Source organism: Rousettus aegyptiacus, unplaced genomic scaffold (assembly GCF_014176215.1).
Source record: "Rousettus aegyptiacus isolate mRouAeg1 unplaced genomic scaffold, mRouAeg1.p scaffold_m13_p_3, whole genome shotgun sequence".
Taxonomy (NCBI): Eukaryota; Metazoa; Chordata; class Mammalia; order Chiroptera; family Pteropodidae; genus Rousettus; species Rousettus aegyptiacus.
In genome coordinates this window covers 90,260,384-90,287,832 of record NW_023416306.1, presented here as the reverse complement: position 1 = coordinate 90,287,832, position 27,449 = coordinate 90,260,384, and positions in this window count along the sequence as shown.

Here is a 27,449-nt window from a genome sequence, read left to right as displayed (position 1 = left end):
TTGAGGAAGCTGAAGGAGTTTCCTCAGGAAGGCTGCTGTATGTCTCTCAGTGGGAGAAGTATGTACTGGGATACCCCTATTTGTGGCTCCTGGTTGTCTTGTGTCTCTGAGTAGAGAAGAGCCTTCCATGGAGACAGAGGCTTCCTGGGACTAGGCTGCCTGCTATAGCTGAATCTTCCCTGATCGATTCACCTACCTGCTTCAGTATCTCTCTGTAAAAAGAAGAGTCTTGGGCCCATGGGGAAGTAGTACCTCCCCTGAATGCTATTTCTAGTGGGGCTCACAATTGATCCTCTGTGGGTGGTGTCCCTCTCTCCTGATGTCATCAGAGGCACTCCCATTCCATCTGGGAACAGGGGAGCGAGAATGTCTGGGTTGCATTTTGTTGCCAGTTCTATGCCCTGGAATGCTGGACATGACCACCATCTTCTGTTGGGGAAAGAGGCTCAAGACATCCCGCCACTGTTCTGTGCCTCATATCCCAGGGTACTAAACAAGCTCACCTCCTTCTTAACATCTATCAGAGTTATCCTTGCATTGTCTCTCATACCATTTCCAGGTTTATAGCTGTACCTAGCAGGACAAAGCTACAGAAAAATGGGTCTACACCATTTTGTAAGCCAGAAGTCCTACCATTGCTCTAATTAACTATTAACTATTTTCTTATTTTTGAGGACAAAAATCAAATACCACTGAGCATTCTGATCCTCTCAGCTACATAATGTATGTGCTAGTCAGTGGCATGGCATCCTAATTCTCCACTTCTGTTATTTACCATAGATGTTCATCATGTTCCCCAAGATAAGGTCTAAAATTTACTTATCAGAAATTTACTTTTCTGAATTAATCAGGGGCCTGATATTAAGCATTTAGTTAGTATAGACTCTGAAGCTGTCTTTGCGTCAACCTTAACCAAAATGTACAAACTTAGTGGTTAGATTCTAGTCTTCCAGCTTGAATGAAATGTTAATTAACTAAATGAATGATATAACTGCCATGTCTTTTACATGCTTAATTTCTTTTCATCCTGGCTCCCTCATTTACTGAGGAAAAAAAATGAACTCAAGATCAGACCATAGGCAATTATGTAAATTAACCTCAACTCAAACAACCAAAATACTGCTATGATTAAGTTTTTTTCTGCAACATCTTCACTCTTAAAAAAAAAATTTGTGTATGACTAATACAGTCTGTGTCAGCTACCCAATTTGGACAGCATAATAAAAACTGAATTGCACCCTGAAAGGGAAAAATCATATTTAAAATACAATAACATGTTAGTGAATTTCCTAAAATCCCTGGATTCTTAATTTATAGATATTCTATTTAATTTTTTTCTGATGTGTAACCAATATGTCTTATAACTATGGTTATTAATCCTTTTGAGTTTCATAGAACATTTGGAGATATAAAAACTGTAGAACCTTTACAAGCAGGAAAAATTCACAAATTCATATAACCATGATATTAAGATTGTATAGTTTCAGTGGGTTCACAAACATTGTGGAACCCTTTCATGAATTCTGTAAGGAGTCAATGTTTCCAGGTTTAAAAAGCTTGTCTTAAACGTAGGGCAAGTTAACCACATCACCAAATATTAATGTGGAAAAAAAACCACTTTCTGGTCATAACTTAATATTTAATTAAGGGAATGACTGGACACCTATTAAAATACCTAAATACAATAGCCTTCTGAAGTTTTTCTATCTGATTTGCCTTGCTGGATAGTTTAGATATATACATCTCTTTATATAAGAATTTTGAATTATATGTTGCAATATATATAGTACCTCTAAATGTTTTAAATACACACTAAAGTATAGATGTTTCCAGGATAGATAAAGGCACACACATGCATCTGTTTCCATAATATAAGAATTTTGAATTATATGTTGTAATACTAAGGTAATAGCTCTAAATGTCTTAAATACACACTAAAATATAGATGTTACCATAATAGACACAGGCACACACATATACACTCACACACCCCTTGATCCAGAACCACATATATAAATTTTTCAATAGAATCTTTTATCATTTGTAGCCTTCAAAACCTTTAAATGAAAAATAAACAAATTGATAAAATAGGAATAAAAGATTTTTTTAGCATAAATTATTTCTTATATATTAAATATTTGGGGCACAAATAAACCCAAACTACATTCTCAAAGTGGACCGTAAGCTAAATTTTATCATATTTTTCAAATATAGTTTCTCAATTCAGACTTAGAAAGCTTAAATTTGAGTTGATAAGGAAGTTAATAAGACAAATATCTAAACTCAAAGGAAGTATATTTTTACATAATATAGTCTATATCATGTATATATATATGTATTGATATATTTACTTCCTTTGCCATACATATGTCATATTTCATACACACACACAGAATATATAAGCACAGGGGAATGCAGGTTTCAAATTCACAAAGCAACCAGATTCTCACACAATCAGAAAATATCATGTTAGGGACCTGAGACTAAACATCAGTATATAATGAATTTGACTGGTCATATGAAAGAGTGATAATCCCTACTTGGCAAAACTCTTCTAGAAATGGTTGCTAAGAAAATAATCAAAGATGCAAATAATCTATATTTAAACAGAGGCTTTCATTAGAACATTATCTATACCATTGAAAATTTGGGTAGAATCTAAATGTCCACCAATAAATGTAGTAAATTATGACATCTCCATATATAGAATAATATTCAATTTAAAATAATTATAGGACATTTATTGTCATAGGAAAATACATTATTTAGAACATAATTAAAAATTAGTGCATAAAACGTGTTCAATTATTATGTTTCAAACATTTAAAATTTTTAGTTTATTGTTTTTCTGTGTTCCTTCATCAGATTTTCATTATAATAGAAAAAAAATGATATTTTATAAAATGTAATTGCATACTAATAAATCATTTTTTCTAATAAGAATAAAGCATATTTTTAAATATAAAGAATGTCTCTAAAATGTCATCAAAATACCTAAAATTTAACTACTATTAATGTAAATTATGATATAACATCCAATTTGTCTAGAAAATGTTTTTGTAACATAAATACAGTAGTTCATATTAAAGCTGGGAGAAAAAGAGAGCTAGAGTGATCATTTTCTAAGTGAATCATCAGGGCCATGCAAAAAAAAAAAAAATGGTGTCTAAGAGGCTTGCATAATTCAAGCAATAACAAGGTGAATAATGGTGGAGGAAGGTCATCAGCGTCCCCATCAGCCAGTCCAGATTAAATGTCCTGCACAACTACACACATCCCTTTGCTCACTGAGCACACTTCTGATTAATTATTTGATTTCCTTAGTATCTAGATGGAAGAAAGCATGGGCCCATGAGATAAGAGAAGGACAATGGTCCCTGGGAAAGCAACACCATCCCAGAGAGCCCCTCCCCTACCTCATACACCCCAGTTATAACTTAAAAAGCTGACATGCATTCGTAAATCATTTTCTTGTAAGTGTCTTTGGGGGTGCCACCATTCTGTGTACTCTGATTATCAATAAGTGAACATGAAAAAAAAAAAAGAGTTTCTGAGAAATTAACCACCTGGGTGTCATTACAAGTTATATCAAGATACCAGTAAATTTAACCTAGAAAACTAGTTTCCAGGTCTTTCTTTATCGATGCCTCTAAACATTTCAACTAAAACAAAGGCAGCAGCTCAATTTATAAATTCCCAATATCTTAGCATTTTTTTCCAAAGCCTAAGAGCCTAAGTTGTCCTGTTGTCTCTTAGTTTGACTGATGACAAGAACTATAAATGTATATATTATACAGATTCAGCTGGATAAAATATGTAGAGCATGTATCTTAAGGCTTTGTGTGTAAGTTTCTTGGGTGTGATGATGTATGGGAGAGCAACTGCCAACCTGTGAACGAAGGGTCTTCCCTATAAATTATCCTTATGAACCTCTTTATCCTGTTGAAGAGACAACCAAGGCTTAATGCCTAAATTAAGAGATTATATAAGCTGTGGCTTATATTTATAATAAAGAGATCTTAGAGAAATATTTTGATTTCTAGAATTGCTGCATCTTTGCTCATTAATTAAAAAGCCTCACTCTCCACCTCTACTTCCAAAGTTGAAAGATAACCATTCTAGCATTGCTCTGATGTACTACTGGAGGAGGGAGGATGATGGCACTTTGCTGTGCTATTATGCAGCTAGGAGTAAGATTTTCACAAATTCCATCTTGATCGGATAACACTCTTACTCAGTATTCATATCTTGCCACAAAAATCAAACCATTCAACTTAAAATTGATACAACCTGAACAATTGTGATGGCCCTTTACTGGTCTTCTGTTTCTATGCTTATATTCCTCCAACCTATCCTCCACACTGCCAACATCACCTTTTTTTTTTTTTTATTACACACACCAAATATGTCTTTGGGGGTGCCACCATTCTGGGTACTCTGATTATCAATAAGTTCCTACCGACTACAGAATACAACCTAAATTCCTTGATGTGGTATATAAAGCTTTCTATAATCTGGCTCCTGCTTTATATAATCCTCCTAATCACCTTAATACCACATACACAAATACACACACATACACACACACACACACACACACACACACACACACACACACACACACCCTAGCTTACAGACTAGCATCTCATAGTTCCCAGAAAACACAATAGTTTTCTGTTTCCAGGCCCTCACCAAATGTTTTCTCTCAATTCTTCCCCATTTATTTACCTAACACAGGCAAATTCATTCTTCAACTTGGATTCTCTCTCTTTTTACTCCTCTGACTTCAGGAAGATTTAGGTGCAGCTTTTATTTATCCCTTAACTTGGTAACTAATCAATCAAAGCAGCTTACATATTTTAATTGTTTTATATTTATTAACCTACTAAGTCCTTCTCTAAAATGGTTCTTGGATGAGTAGCATCAACATCACCAGAAAAGTTGTTAGAGATGCACATTTTGAGGATCTACCTCTAGATCTACCGAATCAGAAACTCTGGGAGTGGACCCAGAAATCTGAGTTTTGATAAGACCTCCAAGAATTCTAATGCTCATTAAAGTTTGAGAATCACTGTTTTCGGCAATGTGTCAGGAACTGAGGCAAAGCTACTTATAATAGAAACTCAGCTAACAACAGTATAACCCAATGGGGAATTATTTTTGTCACAGAAGAGGAAGTGTAGAGTTAGGTAGCCTAAAGTAATTTAAAGAAGTTAGTAAGGACCTAAGTTCTATGGAGCTTCCTAATCCACAATTTTTAACGTGTAGTGTTCATCTTCAGGCTTACAAAATGACTGCTTGTCAAGTGAACCTTTTCCTTTTTTCAATGAAACTATAACTTTTCTCAGAAGGTCACTCATTAGACTCCACTTACATCACAAAACTGTGCCACATAGCTATAATCAGCTGCAAAGACTCGGAAAACCAAGCTTTCTAGCTGGATACGTTGTTGACATTTGTAAAAACAGGGTTTTGATAGTACAAAAATTTGGGTAGGCAACTGGCATGTCTTTCATAACCTGGAATAAATTATTTCTATCATTGACAACAAGAAAATAAAGAGGCAGTTCATTTAAAAATGTGCTAATTTTTGCTTTCTTTATGAGAACTTTAATCACTGTTTAGTCTTTAACCTTATTAATTAGGTTAAGCTCAATATAATCGCTGATGTGTGACCTTTTTTTAATTTTTAAAAATTACATTTTTATAAGGTTCTACTAAATATAAACACTTTATTTTGAAAACATATATTTAGTTATTATTATACTTATACACTACAAAAAACAAATACTTCTTTAGTTGTTTGTTTAATTAAAGGAGAGAAAATGAATTCTCAACTGCATCCAGAAAATTAAAGTCTATGATTTGAACTCCTTGGGCAATAAGAACCTACATGTTATATCTTTTGGGAGAACTAAGCTAGTAAAAGTGATGAATTAATGAAGCCCTACTGCTCAGAAGACAAGTCAAAGCGTACACTGAAATTTGGTCAATCTGTAAATTATCTTCAAATATGAAACTTAATTTTTAATAGTTAGGGCACCAAATTCAAAATTTGGCTTCTATCAATCAGCATGATTTTGAAGAAAGGCATTTCCAAAAGCATTCTTTGTTTTCATCAGATTGCCATGTAGAATGACAATTCCAATTTGTTTAAAAGTTATACAAGGAATGATTCATGGAACTATTTTAGTACCAGGTCTGTATATGTAGCCCATTTTACAAAGTAACACCTCAGATTTTCAGTGAAGTAAGGTTTTTGCTTTGCATTATGCAGTGATAATTGATAGTCAATTGGTATTTCTTCATTATCCCTGATTCAATATGTGGCCTTTGGTATTAATTATTTGTAGAGTGTATTCTTTATAGCTCCCCACATAGAGAAGGAGAAAATAACACATTTATAGGAGCATTTGATTGAAACTTTTAAAAACTAGAGAGAAAATAATCACACGTTTCCTAAGTGGAATGATTCCTAACACTGTAAAACATTTATTTTAAGAACTGTGCATTTTCTTTCTTGCCCATCTGTGCTCAGCATTTGGACTAAGAATATTTTCAGGGTTAGAATATGAATCAACTCAGGAAGCCACTAGTTGAGTAAATGGTCACTGTAGTGAAATCACTTAAAAAATGTCTTAAATTTCAGGATTCTCTGAGTAACTTTTAGAATATTTTGTCAGTGGTGGCTCATTGTGGTCTCTGAATATATAAAATGACATAGGGATGTTTTTAACTTTGAAAAGGAAGATTCTAAAATGAATTCAAAAAGGACTGAATGTAAAAATTAAAATATAAAAAACTAAATAAAATGTGAGGAAATATATAACATCTCAAGTTGAGTAATAACTTTCTAAATATGAAATAAAATTGTATGAATTATTTAATTAATGAAATTAATTAGTATGAAATGCAATTCCTCACTGGCTGTTAGCCACAAGATTTCCCAATTACCTGCCATATGGCATGCATCTGGCTTCACCAGGGTTCGCAGGCAAAAAGAACCAGTGAGACAGATTTTGTACAAGACCTAAGTCACAGTCTTTTGTGATCTAATTACAGGAAGTAAATTCCATCATTTATTATGTATTTTATGGGTTAGAAGGAAGTCACTAGGTGCAGACTAAATTCAAGGGGAGAGAATTTCACAAGGGCCTAAATATCAAAGGGTATTATTGGGAGTCATCTTGGAGACTTCCTACCAGAAAGCTCAAACTGGATTTGTTTATTAATACTTAAAATTATTCTTTTTATAATCCACTCAAAAAACTCATGTGTTAACTCAATATTCTCCACCATTCTAAAATCTGTAACCACAATCATTCATTATCAACCATTAATCCAATGGGCAATCCTAGTTTCAAAATATTCTGTTAAAAGGAGATCATTAAAATATTCATGCCATACATAATCTTTGATTTTGTGATGTAGGGCATAAAGTTGCTTTTATTATATTCAACACAATGTTAAAGTTATTTGTACTTTCCAATCCCAAGATTCCATAAAATATTGGGATATTTTCTTACATTACAGCTGCTAGTTTACTTGCTTTCTTTCATTCTGTGATTATAGAACTTAATGATTCACTATTTGTAGAAAGTTTCACACATTGTGAAGGTTCTCTAGACCTGTATGAAAGGATGTAGGTTATGTTACATTAGTTTCAGAATGGCTTCCAGGCAAGCACTTGAAAACCACCCACTTGGGTGCTTCGGGCTGAATTCTGATAGTTCACTTTGCTGACCTTCAAAGGCACCTCCCCGTATTCTCAGCAGCAGAGTTCCAGATGCCCACTCCCAATCACTTCCAGAAGTCCTATAATCTGTAAACTCAAATCAGAATATAGAGTGGCTTCTGTTTTCTTGACTGAACTCTCACTGAAATAACATATGCTATACTGCTCTCTGCTCTCCCAGAGGACTAACTGGAAGCAAGCTTCAAGCACACCACCCTCATCAATGCATTGCTCTTTTCTTTTGTACCAAAACTTTTCTCTCTCTGAAATAATCAGAATAGTAATGCTCTATCACTATAAATAGTTTCATATTTAAATTTCTATCTTTTTTGATCCCCCATGAATTATTATTTCCATTTTACAGACAGAAGAACTGAGATCCCAAGAGGTTACATGAATGACCAAAATGTCATGATTAGTAAGTAAAAAAACAAGATTTTGAAATCAGATCAGCTCACACTAAATCCAGGGTTCTTTCTTCCATACCATAGCAAATATTATAAAGGCATACACATACAAATTATGCTTAATAATGTTTTCAAATAATGACAATTATGGACCCAAAAGTCAAGAAGGAAGAACAAATTCCTTACCATGGACATACAAACCCTTCCAAAATCCGGCTCCTCCCTATCTCTTCACCTTCTTCCCATTCACTCCTCCCACAGAACCGCCTTTCATTCTCTCTGCCATGCATTTTCTTCCTCAGCTGTCTCTGCCTGGAGTCCCTTATCCATGCTTCCTACTTCTACTTTTCCACCACATCATCCTTACGAGACCACCTACACATTGTTCATAACTTAACATAGAGGTTATTGCCACCATGATGACTTTGTCTCCCTCTTTCCCACTTCCTCTCCCTTTGTATCTACACAGTATAATTGTTACATAGATTTATATACATATTTATAGCACCTATCATGTTTAAATTGCATTTAATTATTTTTTGACTATATATACTATTATTTACAATTAACAGAACACTTTAACATTATTGCAATTAATCTTCAATGGATGTTATCACCTTTATAAGCAAAGAATGGATTTTAATTCATCTTTGTATTTAAGATTCCCAGTACTGTAACAGGAACAGAGCACATTGTTAAGGAATATGTGTTAACCAAACAAGAGATAAAGGTATATAGATAGAAAATAGCTACCTAGTGCTTTTAGGGAACAAAAGATGACATGAAAAATGCATGCATAATCACCAATGTTGATATCACCTGGAAAATTTACTCACTATGCTGAGTAAAGCAGTTGCACTTTTCTTCATCTACACAGCACCTCATACATCTAAGGGTGAAAAAATAAATAGATTCAGAGTTAAGAAGGAAGGGCTATGTATTTAATTAAAAGAACGATGTTAAAGCAGATCTAACTTTTCTGCTGGAATTGAGAAAAATGTTGACTGTTTATAAGCACTGTTTTATAATGTAAAGCACATTAAACCCTGAGCCTTGAAACTTAAATTCTTTCTGCTTTGCCACTACTAATTAGCTAAGTGAAATTGAAGAACCCATTTAACCCCTCTGGCTTCAATTTTCTTTCATAGAAAATGAAGAGGTAAGATCAGATCATTTCTAAAATTATTTATAGTTCAAAAATCTCACATTTTTACATCTTCATCTTTTGATTAACATGATTATGTAAAATTACTTTTGCCTGTCACTTAATGAGAATCACTGGCAAGACACAGGATCTATAATAGGCCTGGGGACTCGTAGCCTACAGAATCTTATTTTTCTATTCAAATTTCTAGGTACGAGACACAATTGAATATAAATTTATTGCACATGATTTAAAGTTATTTATGTACTTTAGTTCTCAAAAATAATCTTTGAGAAATTGCAGTTGGTTATGATTGGCATCTATTTTTATCCTTTGTACTTTATGAGAAACTTCTCAGACAAGCACAGTCATACACTATCACAATGACTATTTACAAGTTTCATAAAGTTGCTGAGTACCTAGAATGTATAAAGCCTTAAATCTCTATCTTTTGAGGAACTGAAGTAATACAAAAATTTCTGTTCTCATGCATGGAACACGTAATCTCTTTTAGTGTGCCTTTTGATTCTAATTTGTTCATTAAAACTAGCTGTCTATAATGTATGTAGTTTGTTAAGGAAATTGAAATGATTGGTGCCAGGTACTATCTTAAGAATAATATACATAAGTATACACTTACCAACTGCTGTTATTATGGTCCCATTTATATATTTTTATGTATTTGTATTATTTGGTATATTTGTACATATTTGTATATTTTGCTGTGTTTTGCCCTTAGTAGAATGTATACTATATACAGTAAACAGAATTTGAAGACATGGGAGAAGATAAGTATGTCTAGAAGTGTGTATATGTAGAGAAGAGAAAGGAAAAAGGAGAGCGAGAACTAAAGAAGCCATTCTGGAATCCTGAGATTTATGAAGTAGCCTCAGTTAGAGGTGCCTGTGAAGGTGTCTGAGAAAGAATATTCCGAGAGGTAGAAAGAACAGCAGGAAGGAGTGGGAGCATGGAAGCCACAGGAGAAAAAAAAATGTAATGAATGGCTAGCTAGAGTTACCAAGAGGGAAGGAAGAAAAATACTTAAAATAGAACATTTGATTCAAAAGTCATAAGTGATCCTGAGAACTGTCTCAGGAAAGAAGTAAAATAGAACATCAAATTACAGTGAGTTGAGGTTTAACCTAATGGTGAGGAAATGGAAACAAAAATGTTGAATAGTCAGGAAGTTTAATGGTAAAGGTAAACAGAGGTGAACTTAAAGTTGAGTGAAAGAATTTTCATGGAAGTAAAATTAATGTTTTGGGAGGGAGAAACTTTAGCCCTGTTTTTAAACTAAGGTAGAGTAACTAATAAAAAGGAAAAGACTAAAGCTATAAGAAAGAAAATACTTACTGGAATAAAGCTTGAAAAAGAGATATAATGTCCCTCTTGGAGATTAACAGATGTCTGAATCTGTAAATGCATTTAGAGATGGAAAGAATGCAGGATGGAGGACTCATAATTTATGCTTGCTCAATAAAAAAAATGTAGCTAATGCTGAGAGTGAGGAAGCCATTAGAGAATTTAAATATTTCAAAAGAAATAAAGATTTAGAGTAGCTTCTATGGGGAATGGGGAAGGAAAAGAAATAAATAGAAACAATGGAACAGCAGCATAGCACTATTCCGAACGTATAACATGTAATGTTATATAAGAACATGTATATTCAAAAGTATATGCACAATAATTTACATCACTGAAAAACAGATTTCAATAGGTAACCAGGTGAGAGCTGTGGGTCAACTAAAAAAAGACGCAGATTAGATTGTCAGGAGATCAAGGAAACCTACAAAACACAGTGCAGACAGGGATTAAGTTTCTTATTTTGAGCAAGCAGTCTAGGGATAGATGAGAACTTTGCTTCCTAACCTCCCCCAAAGAGAAGATTTAGGATTAAGAATAAAAAGAACACTGGTCGAGATTAAGTGTTTTGAAATTTATGGAGGCAGGCTTCTGGTTTTATTAAGAGATTGCAAGAACCAGAGATAAGAGAGAGTCATAAGGACAACACTAGGAAATCCTTTTCAAAGGACTGATTTTTCCAGCAAGAAATTCCAAAATATTTTCCAGGTGATTAGCTTCAGGCAGCCATTTAGTAGCCCTAACAACCGTCAAGAAACTATTTCGGAGTGATACTTTTATATATTGGCAACATTTTGTTTTTAAAGTGTACCAAGTTTTATTGATTTTAGGAGAGTGTTTGCTTTAGGATGATGCAATAAATATCACTGTTGGGTTTGCTGCTTGAAATGCTCACCTCAAGAAAAGACGTACGTGTCTAAATTATTTGAATTGATTGTTAGAAGGTGTAGTTAATATATACAAAATTGAGTAGCTCCCTTTGTAACCTATGATATAGCCTTCATTGCTATGTGAAAAGGCATCAGTAGCTATGATAAAAGACTCAGCTACTACAATAAAAGTTCTGATGGAAATAGTCTTGGTCTTCCATTCACAGAATACAGTCCAAGGGCACCAGTGCTGCTCAAGAAGAGAGTAAATACCCAACATTTCTGAGTCTTAGACCTCTGTGATCATCACTCTCTTTCTACCTGTTGCTTATACATCAATTATGTGGTAGAAATGTGTTTTTTAAAAAGAAAAATGAAGATTGGCAAAAACATTTGAAAAATCAGTCTAACTAGGAGTAAAATAAAGACTACTTATAAAAATGCAGAAGTATATCTCACTTATAACAATGATAACGATTCAAAAGTACAAATAAAACCAGTGTAGGTGAGTGTATAGTGATATGATGTCTCTTTCAAAGCTGGTGAGAGTGTAAATTCACATTCTCATTGAAAAAAATTAGTGGAAGTTTATATCGAGCCTAAGATGACTACACATATTAACTCAAACATTTCACTTTTAGGAATTATGCTAAGGTGGAAAAGATTGGATACACAAGAAAGTGTTAAGAAAATATTTAGTTATAGAGATATTTATAATAGAAAAACATATAAACAACCCAAATACTTAACAACTCTGGTATCGTTCTATAAATTTTGGTGTGTCTATGTAATTGGTATATTAGACAGCTATTTAATAATATTATGGTTTTTTTAAAATTAATATCCTAAAAGTCTCCATGTTAAAATTTTCCTACAATTAGGCAGAAAATTCTACAGGATATTTGCATTAAGGGTTTTTGTTGTTTTCGTTGTTGCTATTTTTGCAGGGCAAGGGAAGGTTAGCAATGCATGTAAAAGTTAGAACTAAGAAAAATAAGCTTTTACTTGTGTTCATCCCTGTGATGATATAAGTATTTGTTGTCTGACTTGAAAAGCAAATCTGGGTAAATTTTAAAAGACTTCACAAAACTTTATTCTTTATTTCAGTGAATTTGTCTTGACCCCTTTACTTGGAAGATTAGAAATTAGATTGTGTTGGCACATTGTAAATAAAGGCATCTTTCAGAAGCTGAAATTCACATGAACTAGACTCATCAGAATACAATATAAACCAGAATTAAAATTTATTAATTCACAAGAAATAACTGCCACAGAAGCCAGCATACTTGAAGTCTATGTGACAGGGCATACTTATGTGAGAAGCTGGTTGATAAGCAGAGAGTTGTTAGATGAGCCTGGAATCTGAAGAGGGAATTAGGTGAATAAAGTATTTAATAGTATTAGGGGAAAACAGCCTGGTGTGAGCTAACCAGAGGGATGGTCTTTCCAACAGAATCAGAATATTCAACTACAGTTCCCTTCCTTTATCTCCAAACCACAAATGGCCTTACTGTATCATAATGTGACTGAGAGGTGAAACTAGTGGGGATTCCCATCCCCTAGATGAGGGGCCTTCATACAAGACATAGACATACAGAAAGGGATTAAACAAAGAGAGCTTTTGTGTAGCCTCCTACGACCAAGTAGGAAAGAAAAGGATGCCTAGCTGAAGAGGAGAGATAAGGATTATGGTTTGTCATCACTACAGAAAGGGTCTGGTATATGTTGACAGCTGAGTCTGGAGGGTGGATTTATTCCCATGTCTACCAGTCCTGGAGGAGGCTGAGTCCTTTTGTGTCTGGCAAGAGCAGTAGAGGCACTCACATTAACCACTCTAGCCTGTCGCCAAGAGACTGCAAGGGCAGCATGTGTCCTGTTTGTTGCCTTTGCACTTGGCCTGCTGGCTGGAGTCTTTCACTGATCTGTGGCCAGTGGAGCACAAGCAGACAGCTCAATCTTATTGAGCACTACCAGTTGCTTAACTTTGGCTACCCAGGTTTTTGACTAAACCTTGTGATACTGCCAATATCAGACTATATGACCTACAAAAATGATAATTTTATATGGTTAAACCTATGTATCAAAGAATCAAAAGAATCAAAGACTCTGTACTCTCCTACTAAAAGTAAATTCTTTTAAGAATATAAGTCAAACAAACCCAATTTAGATTTTTAAGTCTAGCAAAGGAAAGTAAATCTCAACCGATCTATGAGAAGTTAATCAGCTAAGTTCCCACTAAAAGCTTGAGCTACTTTGGAGAACTTGTTGATGACCAGCAATAACAGGAGAAAAAGGATTTTATTTTCAGGCATAAGTCTCCATGGAATCTGTTTTTGAGACTAACCACAACAAAGAGGAACACTGGGCTAAGTTGTCAGGCTAAGACCCTCTCCCTCCCGGGAGTATTTGGATAGGCAATACCAACATTTACCCTGTGGCTCCCCTTTCTCTACATCCCTATGACTAATAAAGCCTACATCTAATTGACATTTGAACTTTTTTATATATTAATTCACTCAAAAAGTTACAATACAGTCCTTTTGCTCTGGAAAATGATCCTTCATTTTCAAGACAATTTGTGTATGCCTACTCTAAATTATTGATTTTTCAGTTGAACAGTGAAAACAATCTTATTTCCAGGTTCTCAGAGAATTCATCAATTTAGTGACTTTGCCAAATAGTAATAAAAGTAACATGTTACTTACTGAGCTCTTACTATGTGCTGAGCTCTGTTGTAAGTCCTTTCCATGTGCTAACTTGATTCCTTATTAGTATTCTAACTAGGAAAGGCAGGATTCAAAGCCAGAAAGTCTGGTTTTAGACTTTTTGAACCAGCTGTACTTAACTGTTTTTAACATTCTTATACTAATATAAAAGAGGAAAACAACAAAAATTCTATAAATTTAGTTTTTTTCTGTAATGAATATATTTAATTTACATAAGCAGGAAAATTTGTTTTTCAGGTTAACTTTTTATTGCTTGTTATCTGTCTCTCCTTACTCCAAATTAAAATTCCTTGAGGCCAGAAACTTTAACTGTTTTGTATCTCCAGGGTCTGGAACAAAAATAGGAAACACTCATTAAATATAATGACCATCCTTTTCATTCTTCCTATGTCTTATACAATAAATTATATGGCCAACTCATCCACCTATATTTTGTTGAACAAATAAATTACCTGAAAAGAAACTTTGACATTTTAATTTTACATATATTTAAATGGCTTGTACCATCTCCCAAAATGCCAGGGTCTCTATATAAATAGAAATCAGTGCTTACAAAAGGCAAAAAGCATATGAAGAACAGGACCCCATGACTTAACTCCAATTCATTGAGACAGAGTCCACAAAGAGCAAAACACAAGCTCTGGAACAGGAAGTTGTCCTGCCTCTCTCCATGCTTTGATATTGATTATGGCCTTTGATGCCACCTGAAGAATGGCTATTCCCTGGAGATAAGCATTTTATCATGTCTAAGAGGTAGAAAAGTATGTCTGTACATATTACAAGATTAGCTGTGGTTGGTAGGATCTCATAAATCAAGGTAGTATGAGTCAGCTATAATGTATTAAGCAAATCACAGCTGTGAACTATTTATTAAGTAATTTATTTCATGCCAGGTTTATCTCTGTGACTTATCAAGACATTTTTACCTCATGAAGTGGTATTTTCTTTTATTCGAATGAAATAAACACAGATTTACAGTTTCGTAATTTTTCATATCCTCCATCAAGACAAAAAGAGCTTTCAATCTTACTAGATTGTTCAATATACTTAAAACATTCAGAAATATTTTAAAATTTGTATTTTTATAGTAAGGAAAATATCCTTTTCAAATAAGTTCTTCAAAGAACAATGACAAAACAAAGAAAGTGATTACTGTCAGTTAAACATTCTAATGTATTAGATTGAATGATAAAAATAGATCTAGTCTTTGCACATCATTCAGCACAACCAGATTTTTTATAAAATAGTTTATTAAAGCAAGATTCTGAAAGGGATGGGTCTTATATAGTTTTAGTTTTCTTTGGTTCATCACAATCAAATTATAAGGATGGGAAAATGTGTCCAATATCTATTTTTAACAAAACTTGGGAGGGGTTCTTTAGTTGATAAGGTTAAAAGAATTACAAAGGATTCATCCACAAGTAAGATATTACACATTTTTTTTTTCCTAAAGCTAATAAGCACAAACTCTTTAAATATAACACATTGGAAGGCGAGAAGATTTCATATAAACTTATCAAAATGCTTGAGCTTCTGTGACTACAAGAATACTCTTAACTCTGGTCGGGTCCAGGTTCTGTGGTCTTCTCATTATACTTCCTCTTCTGAGTATCCTACATAGGTTTTCTACTGCTATATTTTCTATAGAAACCTATTGGCCTCACTTCCTCATGCCCTGCGTTGTTCAGGGCTGCAGCTTTATTCTCTTCCCTTTTGTATTCTGTGGGTGCTTTCTGCTGCTATGGAGAAAATTTTCCTAATTCGGGTCTTTATGTTTATAATACTAGAGAATTATGCTGATATATGATGCAATTAAACATTTTCGAATTGCTAAGGCCATGGAGAGGGGAGGATCTTCTGTTTATCTCAGACTCAGGAATGTGAGACCTGCATTTGTACTCAAATAGTTCATATATGATAGAACAAAGAATAAAACTAAACCATTTTATTAGATGATTTTTGTTTCTTTTTTAGTAAACCCTCTCTAGTAGGAGTGGACTTTAAATAAACCAAATAATCTTATTTCTCTAAAATAGAATTTTCAAATGGAACTAGAAATATATTATCTAAAAGGAACACTATCAAAAAGTATATTTCTACTGACTTACAGGAACACTTTTTATAAAGTCCCCTTAAGACAATATAGTTCTAGTTTTTATTGTAGCATGAGTCTAAACATGCTGCTGTTTTATTTTCATCAAATAGCTCAATATAATATCTGGTTCTTCTTATTTTGATATATTAAAACCAGTAACTCTACAGGCATGTGTCCAACAGGATTGAGTGAGGAGAATTTAATAAAGAGATGGTAGTGGGTTGAACAGTGGCCTCCAGAAAACATTTATACCTGGAACCTCAGAATGTGACCTTATTTGGAATAAGGGTCTTTGCACTTGTAATCAAGGCAAAGGTCTCAAGATGAGATCATCCTAGGTTAGGGTTGCTTCTAAATTTAATGACAGGTATCTATAAGAAACAGAAGTGAAAAAGACACAGAGAAAGCCATGTGAAGGCCAAGGTAGTAAGTGGAGTGATATATACACAAGCCAAACAACATGAAGGATTTCTGACAGCCACTAGAAGCTAAGAGAGAGGCATGGAATCGATCTTTCCTCCTATCCTTCATAAGAAACCAACCCTGTTGACAGCTTCCTTTTGGATCTCTGGACTTCAAAACTGTAAGAGAACTTCTGTTGTTTTAAGCTACCAAGTTTATATTGATTTGTTTTGGTGGCCTTAGGAAACTAATACAGAAACTATTCACTGATTTAGTAAGAGTTAAAAAAAAAAAAAGCTATCAATGCATGGAGAAGCACCCTGTTCAGAGAAAGAAGGGGAGGAGATCATTATCATACCTAAGTCTGAAAAGGCAAGGAGAAGTTATCACGATCCAGAGAAAATCTGTAGCTATAGGAGAGAGACACCAGCGAGGTGTGGCCTTAAAAAAAGGAAAGCAGCCACTGACAATCTATGACCCAGAAAGGAGAGAAAGAAGTAACGCTGCCCTCTCTCTCTTCTGTCCTCTGATCTCCTGCCAATACATCTCTTTGGTCAAATAAAGGAAAATGAGAGGGCAAGGCCACAGAGCAGGGTGGAGAAGAGAGAAGCATAGATTTAAAGGAGCAAATGAAAAATATCTAACATTCAATACCATAGAATTATTTTCGCAGCAAATATTTATATTTCATGTTTATTTCTGAGCATGAGCAGGAATAAAAGATATAACAGCTTTTTAAATTGCCAAATGTCTTAATTCATGAAAAATAAATTGTCTCTGTACATTTCTGTCAAGGCCTATAGACTGATAAAGAGTATTTAACTACAAATCCAAGGGATTTATGTTATAAATTAAGTTAAAAAAATAGTGTTTCCTCTCTAACTACTAAAATATATATTTTTACATATATATTTTCAAACATAAAACTAACATTATGTGCAGATAATATGAAGAAATGGGCTTTGCTTAAATACTTACTATGTCAAAAATATTCATTATTGTTCAGAAGTTTTCATAGTTATTCATTTTTAAGTTATGACATCTTGATCTTTTTCACTATACTGAAAATTTTACTTGCTGACAATTTTATTGAATTTGTGAAATTGGTGGATAATATGCCCTTTTGTAATCAAGCTATGTTGAGAGCATTTCAAATTATCAACTCATTAGCCACCTGTTTAGCTAATATGTTGTTTATAATCTTTAAAATACCCCAATGAAGCAATGATATTTCCTGGTTCATAAAGTTTATACAAACTTCACAATCCTCATTTTGTCCCCAAGTTAATAGCTGGTACTGTAGTCAAACTTTAAAATATTTCTACCAGAATGACATTAATTGCTTTGAAACTTCATGTTAGCATTCATAGTTCAATACACCCAGTGCTTTTACAATCAGCTGATATGAGCAGTTAAGACAATATAAAATATGGACTAGGCAACACGTTACATCAATTTTGTTCCCATCGCTAAGTTTAAAAACTTCCCCTGCAGTACAGAGTTTGAGTGAAACAAATAACATGAACTGTAATAAGTGGAGGAGAACTACAAAGGTATTTTCCAGAGATAACTTCTCAGCTGCAGATCTGTGATGATGCAGAGCTCAGGTGGAGAAAGAGAATATTTTACATAGGGAGCTTTGTCAGCCACAATGAGGAATTATGGTCCCTAGACCACCATCAAGTAAGAAGAACTGAAAAGAGAAAAAAAATGAAGATCAATGCTTCCAGCAGAGAACACATTGCAGAGACTGACTTCCTGCCAGACTAGATCTTGAACATTCTATTCCAAAAAGAAAGAGTTTTTATCAAGCCAGCAAGAAGAAAAGACACATCAGTGAACGCCGTTCTTTTGGCTCATTTATCTTAGCTGAAAAATGTTTCAAATAAGAAAGGAAAATCTATTTGAAGTTTTTAAAGTGGGAAAAACAAACTCAACTTAGGAAAGTTAAATTAAACATATAAAAATTAGGCTTTCCTAAAACTTAGCAAGGAATAAATATCCATGAATATATTTCTGAGAGTGACATAGATTGAATCGTAATGAAAGCAAAGGGTAGACCTGGGCTCATGATCATTGCTGCTGCAGCATGATAACCCTCAAGGGCCTATAAGAATTAGAGACTTATCGCCATTCTTGCCCCTTGTCCTATGCCATGGTTAGAGCAATAAAACACCTCCAGCCAAAAACTATGGGTATAAATAATTATATTCTCAATTTCAACTCAGAACAGAAGTTGAGTAACAGGAGGACTCTCATTACGAAAACATTTCATCGTCTATGTTTTCTGTCCCTCACAGGAAAATTGATAATGTACCAGAGACCAATGAGTCAATACTGTGTGTAGTAAGGCACAATGTGGAGAATATGGTACCAAGAAAAATCAATCCAGGAGATCACAGTGAACACAAAAGATTTAGGATCCAAAAGGAGCACCTTTAATGGACACTTGGGAGAACCAATCAACTTTTTTCCAAGTCAGAGTGTCCTGAGGCATAAAGACAATTACAAATCAGAAGGCTCAGGAGAGAGCCAAGAGCTATTCCGGTCTGCAGGATTAGGAAACAGATTTAAGGTACGAGACCAGGTCCAGTAGAAATCAGATGTCCATTTTCTATTTTCCTCAATTCTAAGAAGCAATTAAACTCATTTCCAATTTGTTAGATACGAAATAGTCTCTATGACTCATTCTATTCCATTATTTTTTACCATTTTTGTTGCAGTATAATTTGATTCCAAATACTCAAAGTTGAACTAATACGTAAATTATAAATTTAATTTTATAAAAATATGTAATTCACGGTTTATATTGAAATTGATAAGATTTAGAAATACTCCTATAAAATCAGTAGCTAATGATTAACCAAACTTTAAAACCAAATGAATGTTAAAATATCAGTTGCTTATTAACTTTTCTAATTCCAGAAGTTTCATTCAACTTAATTTTGTATAATTCAAAAAATCATTATTAGCCAAGGCCTTCAAATAAACATGCATTTTCTGAATGCCAAATAAGTAATTGTTTCAGTTTTTAGTGTCCAACTGTATTAGCTTCAAGAAAGGGTTTAAACTTATCCTCTTATGATAACTGCTTTTTCTTTTTAAAAATTATTTCTTTTTATAAATCCAGTTTTACTTAATATTAAGTAAAATATGCTATCCTGTAATTCTGTGTTTTTTTTTTCATGTTAGGATTTAATTCTGTACTTCTCATATCAGAACGAGTAGCCTTACCACTTTTATAAAATAAAAATTGGCATCTGATTGAAATCAGTCGTACAAACTATAATTAACCATAAACTTTGATTAGGATTACTGCATTTTTTCACTGCAAAAAGAAAGGTGGGGGATCTTGTTTTACTTGAATTAGCATTAGACTAGGCATCTCACAGTTTTGTATATGATCCTACAATAATGTTGTATATGTTCCTACAATAATGTTATATGTAATAATGTTACATATGTATAATAAAATACCTAAAGCAAACAAAGAACGATCTATAAAAGTATACATATTCATAAACATTATAGATAAATCAAAATGGAATTCTAAAAAATGTTTAACCCCCAGGAAGACAGGAAAAAGATAATAGAGAACCAATAACAAAGGGAAAAATAAAATGATAGACTTAAGCCTTAACATATTAAAAATTTTAATTAGATATAAATTTCCTAAATATATCAGTTAAAAGAAATTGACATGGTGGATTAAAGAAACATGACCCAGTATGTGCTATCTGTAAGAAATTCACTTCAAATATAATGACATTAAAAAGGATGAAAATAAATATACCAATCAAAAAGAGATTTAAACGAGATATGAAGAATGTTTAAATGGGCAACGCTAAACCAGGGATCTATAGTTTGGTAATAAAACTGTAAAAAAATGCAAGAAAGTGATTATTTTATATTTTTTACTTTTTTTAATTTTTCAGTTACAGCTAACATACAATACTATATTAGTTTCTGGTATACAACGTAGTGATTAGTCATTTATATAACCTACAAGGTAATCACCCCAATAAATCTGGTACTCATCTGACATCAAACATAGTTATTACAATATTACTGACTATATTCCTTATGCTATACTTTATATCTCTATGACTATTTTGTAACTACAAATCTGTACTTCTTAATTTCTTCTCCTTTTTCACCACCCCTCTAACCCTCCTCCCATCTGGCAACTATCAAAATGTTTTCTGTATTTATGTGTGGTTTTTTTTGTTCTTTCGATTCCACAAATGGTATTTGCCTTTGTCTGACTTATTCCATTCACCATAATACCCTCTAGCTCCATCAATGTTGTTGCAGATGTCAAGATTTTATTCTATTTTATGGCTGAGTAGTATTCTATTGCATATATTATGTATCACCTTTTCTTTCTCCATTCATCCATTGATAGACATCTACATTGCTTCCACATCTCAGCTGTTGTAAATAATGCTGCAATGAACATATGAATGCACATATCCTTTTGAAGTAGTATTTTGGGTTTCTTCAGATAAATACCCAGAAATGGGATAACTGAGTCCTTCTTTGTCTCTTGATTTAGCCTTTGTTTTAAAGTTTATTTTGTCTGGTATAAGTACTGTGACCCTGGATTTTTTATTTTCCATTTTTATGAAATACATTTTTTTTTCTTTTACTTTCTATCTGTGTCTCTTTTGATATGAAGTGAGTCTTCTGTAGGGTAGCATATGTTAGAGTCTTGTCTTATCCATTCAGCCACCCTATTTTTGGATTGAAGCATTTAATCCTTTTTCATTTGAAGTAATTGTTGATAGATATGTAATTATTGCCATTTTATTATTCATATTTTGGATATATATACACATGTGCGTGTGTGTGTGTGTGTGTGTGTTATATTCCTCTTTTTAAAGACGTGCCTCCAATATTTCCTGTAATGCTGGCTTGGTAGTGATGAACTCAGCTTTTACTTGTATAAGAAACTGTCCTTTGATTCCACATGATAGCTTTGCTGGGTAGAGAAATCTTGGTCATAGGTACTTTCTTTTTGTCAATGAATATTTCATGCCAATTCTTTCTAGCCTGCCAAGTTCCTGTTGAGAAATCAGCTGACAGTCTTATGGGATTTCCCTTGTAGGTAACAAACAAACAGCTTTCTCTTGCTGCTTTTAAGAGTCTCTATTTGTCTTTAACCCTCTGGCATTTTAACATTGATTTTTGTTGGTGTGGGCCTCTTTGGGTTTATCTTGTTTGGGACTCTCTGAGCTTCCTGGGCTTGTACGTTTACTTCCTTTGCCAGTTTCCATCATTATTTCTTCACACAGGTTTTCAATTCCTTGCTTTCTCTATTCTCCTTCTTGTACCCCTATGATGTATATATTGGTACACCTGATGGTGTCCCAGAGGTCCCTTAAACCATATATATATATATGTATAATGTATATATATGTATATGTATATATATTTTGCAGATTATATACATATTTTTTTCTTCCCTGTTCTTATTGGGTGTTTTCTGCTACCTTCTCTTCCAAATCACCTATTCAATCATCTGCTTTATCTAATCTGCTGTTGATTCCCTTTAATGTATTCTTCATTTCTGACTGGTTCTTTTTCATGTTTTTTTTCTGTTTCCATCTTTATGCTTTCTATCTCTTTGTTAAAGTTCTCACTGAGATCACTGAGTATCCTTCTAGCCAGCATTTCAAACTCTGCATCTGGTAGATTGCCTTCTCCATTTTGTTCAGTTCTTTTTCTGGAGCTCTGTTCTGTTCTTTCATTTGGAACATGTTTCTTAGTCTTCCCAATTCTCCTGCCTCCCTGTGGTTTTTTTTTTCCCCCCTGTGGATTAGGTAGGGCTGTTATGTCTCCCAGTTTTAGTAGAGTGGCCTCATATAGTAGGTTCCTTGGGGCCCAGTGACATGGTCTCTCTGGTCACCTGAGCTGGGTGCTCCAGGTTTGTTTCTTATATGGATTGTGTGTGCCCTCCTGTTGTAGTTGAGCCTTGTTTGATGCTTGCATGTTAATGGGAGGCATTGATCTTCAGACCGATTAGTTGTGAGGAAGGGTCATAACTACAGTGGAGGAGCTGCTGTAAAGGGACTGACTCTACAGAGAAATATTTGCTTTAGCAGGACTCTGGTGCCTGCCCAGTCAGCCCTTTAGATGTGTCATCTTCAGAGGCAGATGGGTGATTTCCTAGCCACCAGGTGTGCCTGTACCAGGAACTTCTGGAAGGAATTCCACCACAGCTCAAGTTCAGCTAAAGCCTGTGTTCTGCCTGGGCTCACCTGGCATAAGCTAGAAAACAATTCCCAGATGGCCACCACTCATGCTGGGCTTGGAGGTGGCTCAAGAGTCTAAGCCATGGACTAAGGCCGGCAGGTGCTAGTGCAGGGCATGGGACAGCTTAGCAAGAGGTACAGAGCATGCTGAGACCAGATGCTTTTGTTTGAAACTTATGAACCTTTGAGAGATTTTAGGAAAGTGTGCTGCATGAGCCAAGACAGTCCATTTGTGTGGAAAAGCTACTGGAAATGGTTTGAATGGGTCTGCAAGTTCAGTGTGGCTGGGTCTTAGAATCACAAGGATGGGGTGAATGGTGTTATGACTAACACCATTGATGAAAACTCAGATATGGTGGCCATATGAATCTGAAAGCTGGAATGGGAGAGAACTCAATAAAGAAATGATGGGTTTTGCCAATACTTCTACCTGGGAGAAAGGTGCCCCTCCATCCCTCGCCCTGAAGCCAGACAATTTAGTTCCTTCTCATGCATCCTTGGTGCCTTTCAAACTACTAAGTCAGCACTGGAGCTCAGTCAGTGAGTCCATCAGCAAGTAAGTCCATAGAGGAACACCTCAGACTCTAGCAGCCCTCACTCATCCACAATCTCTGCTGATTTTTCATAGCCAGCGGTTGTGGGAACTACTCTTCCCAGCACTGAAACTCTGGGCTATGGAGCCTGGTATGGAGCTGGGACCCTTCCTCTTGGGAGACTTTTGAAGCCAAGATATCCCACCTCATTTTTAACCATAACAGGCAGGTGTTGGACCAGCCAGTTCTGCATCTTCACCCCTCTATAAGTCTCAAGGTGCCTTCTTCTGCATGTATTTAATTGTAGGACTTTTTTGTTCAGCTACATTTTAGGTGATTCTCAATGATCTTTGTTCTATAGTTTAGTCATAATATTTATGTGGTTGTGAGAGAAGTTGAGCGCACCATTTACTTTGCCATCTTGACTGGAAATGTCCAAGGAAGTGACTGTTTTAACCAAGATATTGGTTAATTATGTTGTGAAGAAAAGGACTGAACATGAAATGGGACACATGGTGGTATATGGGACTTCTGGGATGGGAGTTTTATTTCTTTTTTCGATAGAAGTTCTATTTCTTCCATTGGATGATGGTTATAAGGGTGTTTATTTTGTAATAGTTTATCTAGCTTTGGAGGTATGGCTTTCTGTATACCTGTTTTGTTTTCAAATATAAAGGTCAAATTAAAAAATATAAAAATACAAAACACTAATTAGAAAAAAATATATGTTCCCCTATGTTCATCACAGTACTATTTACAACAGTCAAGATACGGAAGCAACCTAAGTGTGCAACAACAGACAATTGGATAAAGAAGTTGTGGTACATATACACAATGGAATATTACTTGACCTTACCAAAAAAAAAAAAAAAAAAGTCTTACTATTTGCGACCACATAGACGAATCTAGAGGGTATTATGCTCAGAGACATAAGTCAGAGAAAGACAAATACCATATGATTTTACTAAGTTTGGAATCTAAGAAACAAACTACATTACTAAGTAAAACAGAAACAAACTATAGATATAGAGAATAAACTGATACTTTCCAGGAGGAAAAGAATTAGGGGCCTAGGTGAAAATCATAAAGGGATTAAGAGATACAATTTGGCAGTTACAAAATAGTCATGTAGATGTAAAGTACAACATAGAGAATATTGTTAATAACATTGTAATTACTATGTATTGGGTGAGATGGACACTAGATTTATCTGAGGATCATTTTGTAAGTTAAATAAATGTCTAAGAACTATACTATAGACCTGAAACTAATATAATATTGAATGTCAATTGTAATGTAAAAATTTTTAAATAAATAAATAAATCCCAGCCTTGAATGGATTCATTAAAAAAATTTTTTTAATTTAAAAAGAATATGGGATAAGGAAAAGAACTGCTCACATAATTGAAAGAAAATATGAAACATCAGGCTTTTTTAAAGAAAGGACCACAGCAATGCTGGGAATCATAGTAGAAAAAGTATTTAAATTTCCTTATTTTGTACCCCATAATGAATCATCTTCAACTATTTCTTGCCTTAACATTTTATGACTCAAGATTTAAATTCCTGAGAGGGAGATGCTGGTTGACCTATCTTAGGTAGAATGACCATTTTTTTTTGCAGGAGAAGGAGGTCACTTTGTTAGTTCCACAAAGATTAAACAAAACGAGGAATGGGTAAGTCTTTAGAGAAACCAAGTTGCTCTTACCAGAATAAAAGAAAATAGAAATGAACTCCAGAGAATCTTATAGAATAAATTGCAGAAGTTAAATGTGATTAAAATATTACCCAATCCTATAGACATTTGTAATGTAGAATTTAAAAATCTGTTGATAAAAATATTCTTGTGTCATCTTAAAAATATCAAAGACTATCAGAATTTGCAGGAGAAATTTTTCATTATTATTTTAAACTCTTATATTTTATAGTTCCAGGCTAACTCTGGAACTATAGTAGTCTACATGGTAGTGGTGGTGGGAGAACAGTAAATAAATAGGCTGCATTTTCTAGAGCATCACTTGAAGATTTGCAAGCAGAGGCTAGTTTACATTCTTAATTTTTGTATTCTTAGAAATTTTTTATAGGCACACACAGGCAAAATCAAAATTCCTGTACCAACCATTTTTTTTTTATTATTCATGAAATGTTATGTGCATGGGGCAAAGTAGAAAATGTGCTACTTCTATTTCCTGACTCAAAGTTAAAGTATACACAGCAAAAATGAACAAATGATGTTCCTATCCCTGCTTCTAATAGCTATCATTAATCTTCTAATGAAAAGAGCTAGGCTGAAAACTCTTTCAATATTTTCTTTGATTATAAAACTAATATGTATTTATTATTTGCAAATAAGATGGTACAGCAAGTTTAAAAAGGAGAAAGTACTAGAGGGGAGGAGGGAGAAGGGAGAGGGGAAGTGAACGAGGTAAAAGGGGTCAAATATGTAGTGATGGAAAGAAATCTAACTATGGGAGGCGAATACGCAGGATAATATATATATATATAATCTATCTTACTGTTAAAATGTACAGCTGAAACTTATTGGATTTTGATAATCAATGTCACCATAAAAAATAAGTTAATTAATTAATTAATTAAAAATAAAGAAAAAATAAAAAATAAAAAAGGAGAAATTGAAAATTACCCATAATCTCATTACACAGAATTTATAGCCCAAATTCTCTCATGTATGACTTCACTCCCCTAATAACTTTCTAATAAAAGTTCGAAAAAATTTTATTAGAAAAGTTTGAGATGCTAGTTCTAGATTGCCTGGAATCAAAATTCTCCTCTTGACTTTACCTCAAAGATGAAGCATGAGGGCATGTATTATCCTCTCTCCCCAGTAGAATGGAAATATGATTGAAAATCATTTGGAAATTTAGTCTATTCTTAATCTTAAGAAATAGGGAGGGCTGGGAAAAAGGGAAAATCTTTGTAAAATATCAAAAATAGTACATTAATGTAATTCTCCAACAAAATTTTCAACAAAATTATATCACCTCTCCCTAAAATAATTAGTTCTAATATTTCTATAGAAATATGGACACAAAGACATCTTCCAAACTAATTAGTATAGTTGCTTTACTCGTTTATTTTTTAAAAAAGAAATTAAACTGTATTTCAGGAATTTTAATATGGAAAATATATTCACTGTAAAACTCACTGGCAAAATTATCCAAAAATTTCTTTCAAAACCCACTTAGCAAATAAAACTCTTATCTACTCTTTTAATAAGGAGATTAAATTTCTCTATTCCTTTGGCCTTTGAAAACAGCTAATTGAGTGAGATTCAAAACGAGTTTCTTTCACAGTGTATCTAAATATTTGGCTTTAGGCCAAAATGGTACAGTTATATGGCCTTGGAAACTGAAAACTTAACCTTAAGTTAATCTTTTGAAATGTTTAAAAGTTATCTGAGGTGCTTAATATTATTCTGTTCTCAAATTAAGTCACTTTCTGAAATATTAAAGAAATTTTACGATTGTGGAGTAGCCCCAAATTCATGCCTTATGAAAAGAGAAAAAGGTGCAGGCTAAGAATTCTTTCCAATATTAAACCACTGGACATGTCAGGACATCAACGACTCCTTCCATGGAAAAAGTGCTTAAGTTGAAAATACAAGGTCTATCTAATAAAACTAAAAGACATGAAAGAAGAAAAGACAAGACAATCTGAAGAGATGTTATAACCTGCTAATAACTCTATAAAAACTACTGATGACTTAACCAGCAAAAACAGAATCTGACTCAGAAAATATCATCTTGTTTGATTGTCTGAAGAGGGGATGAAGCACTTAGAAAAATAAAAATTTATGGAATTTAATTGGAAATAAAACTTGCTGGTCAATGTTAATAAAGAAGTAGCGGCATAGTCCCTAATATATTGACTAGTCAACAAGTAATTATACAGTCTACAAGAC